At 37.4% G+C, this 8,978-nt stretch overlaps 1 long non-coding RNA gene across 1 annotated transcript; it reads right to left on the bottom strand.

Moving 5' to 3' along the window:
- Positions 1–4,442: 4,442 nt before the first annotated feature.
- LOC133574218 (uncharacterized) lies at positions 4,443–8,414 on the bottom strand. Its single transcript, XR_009811383.2, has 7 exons — positions 7,873–8,414; positions 7,307–7,392; positions 6,989–7,207; positions 6,337–6,512; positions 5,878–5,952; positions 5,369–5,483; positions 4,443–4,619 (listed from the first exon to the last, which is right to left on the bottom strand). It is a non-coding gene; the product is annotated as an uncharacterized lncRNA (long non-coding RNA).
- Positions 8,415–8,978: the final 564 nt, after the last annotated feature.

Genomic DNA, 8,978 nt, shown 5'->3' with positions numbered 1-8,978 from the left:
AACTGTTCTGCGGGCGCTAAATCTACGGGAGAGATGGAAGATTCCAGACTTTAGTGCATTTGATGAAAGCACTTGTGTGCGTGCCACACATCAATGCATCATCAGATAGGGTGTTCAGCATGGTTAGAAAAATAGTGACAGAGAATAGAACAAGTATGGACAATTCAACCCTTAACTCAACAATGAGTAGATGAGTGTCATGTGTGTGTATATGTGTAAATAAATGAACACTGAAATTTAAGTATTTCTTTTATTTATAATAATAAGCCGAAGTTCTTAGAACGCAGATCTCTGACCGGGACATATGGTACAATACAATCAGCAAGATAGGATGTGGCTAGACCGTTTGGTAGTTAATACGTAAAACCTTAAAATCTTATCTTAAGTGGACAGGATACTAGTGCAGGTGAGCCAGTATAGGTGTAATATGATCAAACTTTCTTGTCCTTGTCAAAAGTCTATATTATTATAGTATATCTCTTATATGAAAAAAACCCTTATTTGCGATATACATGTTCTTGCACTTGGATCATTCCAGACACATGACTGTTGCAATAAAAAAAAATTTAACGTCATTTTTTTTTTTATATACATGTTACAGGTCATATATCTTTTATTTTTGAATGTATCAAATGTGATGAATATTTAATGGACCACAATGGAAACAAGCCTTTTGGCTTTTTGTGCCATTAATTTGCCTTTTTAAAGCATTACATGGATTAAGATGTCAATAAACTTCTCAATCAATCAATCAATCAATCAATCAATGTACTGATCAGTGGACTAAAAATAGTCTCTGTCGTCTATATTGCAAAAAAAAAAGATGCTACATATTACAGATGTGTGCTGCTAATTCAACAACATCGCACACATGTTGTGGAGCACAACATGAATGTGGAAAGAAATGTTTTTTTCCACGGCCACGGCCAGTAGTAGATGCAAAAACCTCATTTAAACGGGGCGGTCTGCACCACTTTTGCACTTATTATTAATTATGGATCACCACAATACGGTCACAAACAGTCCTTGCAATTTTATTATTTGCACACGCTCAGCCTGTTATGTTTTTATTTCCCTTTTGAAATATTGAAGACCACACCCCTCAAATACTGATAGCTTATGCAATTTTGCAAATTCAACACCATACAAAGTTGTTATGGTAGTTTTATTTTAAACTGAATGTTAAAAAAACTATCCAGAAAACATCTAGTTGACCTTCTCCATTAATTAGTTTTTTAATGAGTGAAATGAGTACCGTATTTTTCGGACTATAAGTCACAGTTTTTTTCATAGTTTGGTCGGGCTCCAGTGCGACATATGTATATTTTTTTCCTTCTTTATTATGCATTTTCGGCAGGTGCGACTTATACTCCGGTGCGACTTATACTCCAAAAAATACGGTACTTTTCAGAGGCAGTATAGTACAGAATATGATGCATTAGTATCGTGGTACTATACTGTTGCGTTTGGACCAGTTGGGAATTCAAGTTTCTGGTCGTCGCTCCCAAGCTCTTTACGACACTTAAAGCTGAGTAAAAGAACCACCAGAGACAGAATAGGTCTTTTGTAATATATTTTCAAAGCTTTGCAAATATGATGAGACCAGTCCAGCATAGAACATTCAATCGCGCAGCTAAGCTGGTCTCCCCTAAAATATGGAAACCTTCTCTTCTATAAAGTCTCTCTCCCTCCCACCCTCGTTGTCTTGTCTTTCCAGCCCAAACACATGCCCATTGTCCTCCGCATCTGGACAGAAGAATAGATAAAAAAAAGGAGTATCTCTCTTTCTTACATTCCATACCCAAGGTTAGCACACAGTATTTGCAGACAACCAAAAGACCACAATTGGAAGAAAAACACTAGCTGTTTTGTAATATGATTATGAAATTAAAGAAGTAACACTTAAATACGGATATATGTAAATATCTGCCTCCGACAATACTAATACCGATATACCGTACAACCCTACTGTGCATCACCATCAGCCCGGTGATAGCATTTCCCCTCAAACACAGACTATGAGGTGATTATGAGGCATTTGGGCTGGTTAGAGACATTGCCCTTGACAGCCAGACACTTAGGAACTATTCCGATTGATTTTTTTTTTCCTGCATTCAATTCAGTGATGTCATACCAACGCCTCAAAGCACTCACTCAGCATCACCATCACATTGAGCCAGTCCAGAAACACACTCCTCATACATTAAAGAAAACCAATTTAACCCCACATGAGTAGGCCTTTGGCAACAACGGCAAGAGTAAAAAAATAACATAACCCAGTTAGTTGTCCGTCTGTCTCGACTGGCTGCGTTGGAATAGAGAGATAAAAGGACAGAGGATATACGAAACCCAAAACCAGTGAAGTTGGCACGTTGTGTAAATAGCAAATAAAAACAGAATACAATGATTTGCACATCCTTTTCAACTTATATTCAATTGAATAGACTGCAAAGACAAGATACTTAAAGTTCGAATTGGTAAACTTTGTTATTTTTTGCAAATATTAGCTTTTTTCTGGCACAAGTGGCAAAAAAGACTGAGAAAGCTCATCAATCACTTATTTGGAACATCCCACAGGTGAACAGGCTAATTGGGAACAGGTGGGTGCCATGATTGGGTATAAAAGCAGCTTCCATGACATGCTCAGTCATTCACAAACAAGGACGGGGCGAGGGTCACCACGTTGTGAACAAATGCATGAGCAAATTGTCGAACAGTTTAAGAACAACATTTCTCAACGAGCTATTGCAAGGAATTTAGGGATTTCACCATCTAAGGTCCGTAATATCATCAAACGGTTCAGAGAATCTGTAGAAATCACTGCACTTCGATCCCTCAGGCGGCACTGCATCAAAAACTGACATCAGTGTTTAAAGGATATCACCACATTGGCTCAGAAACACTTCTGAAAACCACTGTCAGTAACTTAGTTGAAAATGATTTGCATATCATTGTATTCTGTTTTTATTTACCATTTTCGCAACGTGCCAACTTCACTGGCTTTGGGTTTTGTATAAACACGATAGAGAAAACGATTTATTTGGAAGGGAGTGTAAAACCTATTGGTGTAGTCCTAGGCTTTGTGTGGCCTTGAACAACATTTTGTTTGTGGCCCTATTTCAGTTTATATTTTTACGATAAAGGTGTTTCACATTGGTCGATGTCGAAAATTATTGATGGAAATAAGGACCAGGATAAAAATATCTAAAATGTAAAAAAAATGTTTTTAAATGTAACCCTCCTCTGATTATAATCGCCTCAGCTAACAACAGTGTTCGTAATAACGGCGCGAGTACTATTACTAGTAACAAGTAATCTTGATGTAACGTGGCACGCTACCTTTGATGTGGTTTTACGTCGACAACAAGACAGCGTGCAGCAAGTTCAATGCAGGAAATATCTTTTTTACTCGTGAAAGCAACAAGCAGCAGCGCACTAAAATAAAACTCGATATTAAATAGGAAGAGGCGACGTCACACTGTGACACAGCAGACAACCACATAAGCACACTATGATGGACAACAAATCAATCATTGAAGCGACAAACTTGCCATCCAAACAATACACCGTTTGTTAAGAAGAAGATATGATAGCCATCAAAGCACATTCAATCAGAATTAGCTTTATTGTCATTACGCAAGGTAACGAGATTGAGGCCATTTCATACAGTGGGATGTGTGCATGCTAGAAAAACAATGTGCAAATAAATAAAAATTTAAAAAATGTAGAAGTGCAATGAATATGGTGTGAAATGAATATATACATGAAAAAACAAAACAAAAACAGGGTGGTTGGTGGAATGGGTTATTGCACCGAAGAGAAGGCAGTTATGAGGGACAATGGGGCAGTCCGTTCAGGATGGTTATGGCCCTGGGGAAGAAGCTGTTCTTTGTTTTGGTTTTAATGCATTAATGCATTGTGTACTTGATGGGTGTCCCCAATGGCGTTCGAACAATCACGAAAGTGCATTAATAGAATTCTAATAAAAATATTTAACTTCAATCTGATTGAAACCATATCCACATCGGGAAGGGGATCTGACACATTCCCTATCTAAAAGTCGTTCACTTCTCAACTTGCAGCAGAACTCACGGAAATTCCCGACGCTAGTTGTTAAATAGTAAGGCGGAGAATGCCGATATAAGATATCAAACGAGAAAAAGGTGTAGATATCCGTGCGCTGCGGTTTTTGCTTTGTCACTTGATGTTGGTTTCCGACGAGATCAAAGCTAATGTGACCACCCATGCCTATAAATCTGTCAAAACGAACATCTCGCAGTCAATTCATGGACCAAGCAGACTGGAAGCTATGGATATCTATACTTCATGCCAAAACGATCACGGAACGACTTGGAGATAGGAAAAGGGTCAGATCCACTTCCCTGATGTGGATATGGTTTTAATCAGATTGATTTAACTTATACTCACCAATAATAGCAGACACTTTCTTGTCATCCAGTTTTGGTTTCTCATGCTTATCCTTAAAAGCATTGGATTTTTTTCCTGTCAAGCTGCTGTTGGCCAGCTCCTCTCTGGCAGAGCGACAGCAGGACGTCGAGCTGATAGTATTGTTGCCTGACGTGATAAGTCGTCCATCTTCATTAGCAGGCCAGGAAGTCCTTTAATAGAAAAAAGTACATTGTGATGCAGACACAATAAAAAAAAAAATACATTAATAACATGAAGCTGGCGATATCCAAACCGCTCGGCTCTAACCCCAGCTATCATAATGTAAGGGTATTTTGATAGGAATCTTGTTCAAGTCAAGGGAAACATGGTAAGGAAGCAATCAAAGATGAAAAATATATATAACCATATATATTAATTCATCCTGACCACGCGAAGATTTAATATTTGTCGGTCAAGTATTAATCAGATATCCAGCTGAGACAAAATATCAAGAAGGAAGGGACGTAACTCTTGCTAATATAAGAGAAACACACAAAAACGGACGGACAGACAGACAAACAAACAAGTACCATATGTCCTCCCCTTATTTAGAGGGGAGGACATCACAACTTAGGATGTTGTATATGCAACAGTTCTGAAATTATCCCAAATCATAAATGGATTTTTATTGGAAAAAAGGGGCATAACTCTGGAAAATATTGTCCGAGACGACTCATTTTCGATAGGCTTCTTGTTACACTAAGATAAATAGATGTAACAAGTTTGGTTTCCGTACATGAAACGATTCTGTAAATATTGCGGTGACGGATGGACAGCCGTACATGACGACAATACCCGTAGGCCAAAGTTAGATGAAAATACAGTAATAAGAAAGTTATTTCATACATCGACATGTAAGCATATTTTCCATCAACCTATGATAATTACAATAACATACTTCTAGAATAAGAAAACCTACCTTCAACAACCCTCAATGCATCTCGAAGGGATTTGTTTTCCTCTCTCAACTGGAGGACTTCCTTCTTCAGGGATTCCATTTCTGTACATGTATCTTTCGGTGAAGTTCTTCCCAGCTGAAAATGTCAAAATAGTAAATCAAATGAAATAATTTGTATTATGATTAATTTGGGCGCTCATATGTTTTCCGGAAGCAATTTGTCCTGGATACGGCCCTGACAGCACCATATAAGTTTTACATGTATAAGCAACCTTGTAGGCACATTAATTTGAATATGCTACATGTACATGTAGCAGTAAGCCATTCACACAGTAGGCACTGTTCATCAGGTATTTGTAGTGTTATTTTCATATAAGTAAAAGTATAAACTTGTGTTTTAAACCAGTTGCCAGGGATGCAATTTTTACGTCCTCGATTTCAAATGAATGCTAGGCACTTGTGATTGTTTGCCTCGAGAGGGTGCTTTGATTAACCAATAAAATCCTATTCTATTCTATTCATGTACTCACAGCAGCAAGTTGGGCCTTCAATTGTGCCCGAGCATCATATCCCACAGCTGTCCGGCTTACTTTCCTCTTTTTCTTCTGAAAAATCAAGATTAACAAGAAAACGTGTTCAGTTCTTTTATATGCCATTGAAGTGAAGAAATATGTTTGCAGAAATGATAGATTTTCGAGTACATGCAGAAAGTCTGTCAACACCTCAATTTGTCTTGAATATTATTCTGTCTGAGTTGGTCGAATTGAATCAAAATATTCAATAACTTTAAAGCCTACAATGAAACATGATTTGATTAACTTTTATGATAAAGAAAAACTGACAAGGTACTTCAAAAGTATGGGATTGAATCCTACAAAACCTCACACAGTTGAAACACCACTGAAATAGTGAGTGAGTGAATTAACGTTTAACGTCGCTTTCAACACTATTTCGGTCATATCGCGACAACACCACTGAAATAAAAGTACCTGCTGTCTGTCAGATAGAGTCTCCTCAACACTTTCATCCTTGCTCTCACTGTCTGATGACCAAGACTTTGGCTGTTTGTTTCTCTAGCCTCTGCCATATTCCAAATCACCAGTAAGGGGTACATCCTTGCCATCCTGAGCGGCTTTCAAATATGGCGTCAGTTCACGTGTGTCTTCTGTGTAAAAACAAATATGTGCCACATTAAGCTAAATTAAACTGTACAGTTAGTCATACATTTCAGCAGCAGATTGTTATCACTAAATTACTTTGGTATACCTACAGTTCTGATGATTCAGAAATTCACCTCAGCGAGAAACAAATTTCACCTTACTTTCCCTTATTTACAGGCTTACAGCCATATTAAAAAATTGTCAAGGTTAAGTCTGTACTATCATGACAATCACCTCAGCATTGCAGATTGAAACATTCAGTATACCAGGGCTGCACTGATGAGAAATTACTATCAATCATGGAAGAAAAAAAATTATATTAATTAAATTTAACTTTACATAAACAAAGTCGAAAGTTCAAGGTGTAAAATCAGAAGTACATTAAATATATCTATATTAAATATATCTATATTTATATGTACTTCTGGTAAAACGTATACTTTTTACTGAATTGAAAAGTTTTCAACTGTTTATTAATTACCACCAAATCTCAGAATTCTTGCCACGTATTTGGTTTGTGACTGCTTCCTTCCTCCTGCTTTGTTGAGTGGCCATGGAACTTGGACTTCTTCATCACTGTCCCAATTTTCTCCATTCATCTTCTCTCGAGAACCGCGTGGTTAATATACTATATTTCGTCTCGATGATCATCCTCCCCTTGCTTCCGTTTGGCGACCTGACTGGGGGCCAAACTCCTTCTCTGTGTGATCACACAAGCCTGACGTTACAAACAATGGAGGGATGATAATAATAATAATAATAACAATAATAATAAATGAGGCTAGTTTTGCTAGCTCACCATTTCCGCCCGTGCCTCGAAGCTGCTGTTTGGCTCAACGTTAGCCCGCTTGTGACGTCTCGCATCGCGCCTAGAAGACCCTAAACCTAAATGTGATGTTTAAGCCAACAAAGTTACCGTCAATGAACTCCGACGTGACTTGGGCAGCTTAGAAAGAGCGAGTGAAGTCAACATGGACGTTGTGGCCGCCATCACCAACTCAAACTGCCCGCGAAATCTGCTTTGCAACTACGGCAAGCGCGAAGGGGAAAAATAAATAATTTAAAAAAAAAAGTTGATTTGAAACATATTCGCACTTATTAGTGTCGGATATGAGAAACATTGATACAACGCGATTATTACCAACTATACATGAATTTGGTTGTGATTGCAGCCTTAAAACAGTTTTGTTATTTTATAACAAAACGAGAGCAGTTCTATCTATCGTGTTTTGGGGGGGGGGGGGGTTTGTAATGTTACGGCGGGAAAAGTAGTAAACTAAATATAACATTGAACCATGCTTTTGAAAATGTATACATTTAAATCCTGGCAAATACTGACTTTTAACAATATAAATTGTTACTTACATGAGTTCGGTAAAGTGTTTTCCTATTGGGCTCCGTGAAGAAACGTGTCTGGGCTTGTTCTTCCACAGCTGCATGCAGGTACGTGGGCGGGTCCTGACGTTTTAGGTCTGATTTAAACCTTTGAACTGAGTTTTGCTAAATCAATTTATGTTGGAAGTCCAATAAAATTAATTTTATCACATAAAAAAGTAAGTTACGAAAATATTCACACTTTTTACTTATAGATAACTCAAAAACTCTAAAAATAAAAATAAATTGATTTATTGGAATAAATATACTTTTAAAAATAAAGTCTGCCGAAGTTCTGGGTGTCCGCCTTGAAATGACACCTCACAATTTTAAATGATACAAAATTAACATTTTCATAATTGAGGGAGACATCCTGCATTGTTCAAAAAACAAGCTCAAGTCTGGTGAATCAACTTAATGAGATTAATCAATGCTATGGTGATAGCGCTGCTGCCATTTTATAGAATTTTATTCCATGGAACAATCTATAGAACTTTCAGCAGATAAAGGATAATGTCTATAGAATTTCTGTTAGACATTCTATAGAATGCCCAGTTCTATAGAACAATCTATAGACCTTTCAGCAGATAAAGTAATGTCTATAGAATTTCTGTTAGACATTCTATAGAATGCCCAGTTCTATAGAACAATCTATGGACTTTTCATCAGATAATGTAATGTCTATAGAATTTCTATAGGATATTCTATAGAATTCCCAGCTCTATAGAACAGTGAAAAGACCTTCCAGCACATGAAGCTGATGTCTATAGAATTTCTATAGAATTTTGAATACATATTCTATAGAATCTTCAGTTCTAAAGAAATTCCGACAAAATTCTATAGCGTTCTATATATTTCTATAGAGATTCTATAGAACATTTTTTGCAGGGTGCACCTGTAGCGCTTCCCAGAGGGCAGCAATCTCTCTATTAAGCAGAGCCAGGGGCTTCACTAGCTTTTAAGGACAGGGAGGGCTTAGCCCCCAGGAGATGCACAGGATGCGAGCGAGTAGCGCACGAGCACAAAACTTCACAAACGGCTAACAAAGACTTAGAAATTATTCATTGTTATTATTATTATTTTTAAAAAAATGCACG

This window comes from Nerophis lumbriciformis, linkage group LG31 (genome assembly GCF_033978685.3).
Source record: "Nerophis lumbriciformis linkage group LG31, RoL_Nlum_v2.1, whole genome shotgun sequence".
NCBI classification, from domain to species: domain Eukaryota; kingdom Metazoa; phylum Chordata; class Actinopteri; order Syngnathiformes; family Syngnathidae; genus Nerophis; species Nerophis lumbriciformis.
Note: the sequence above shows the minus strand (reverse complement) of the source record. Positions and strands in the feature narration are given on the sequence as shown.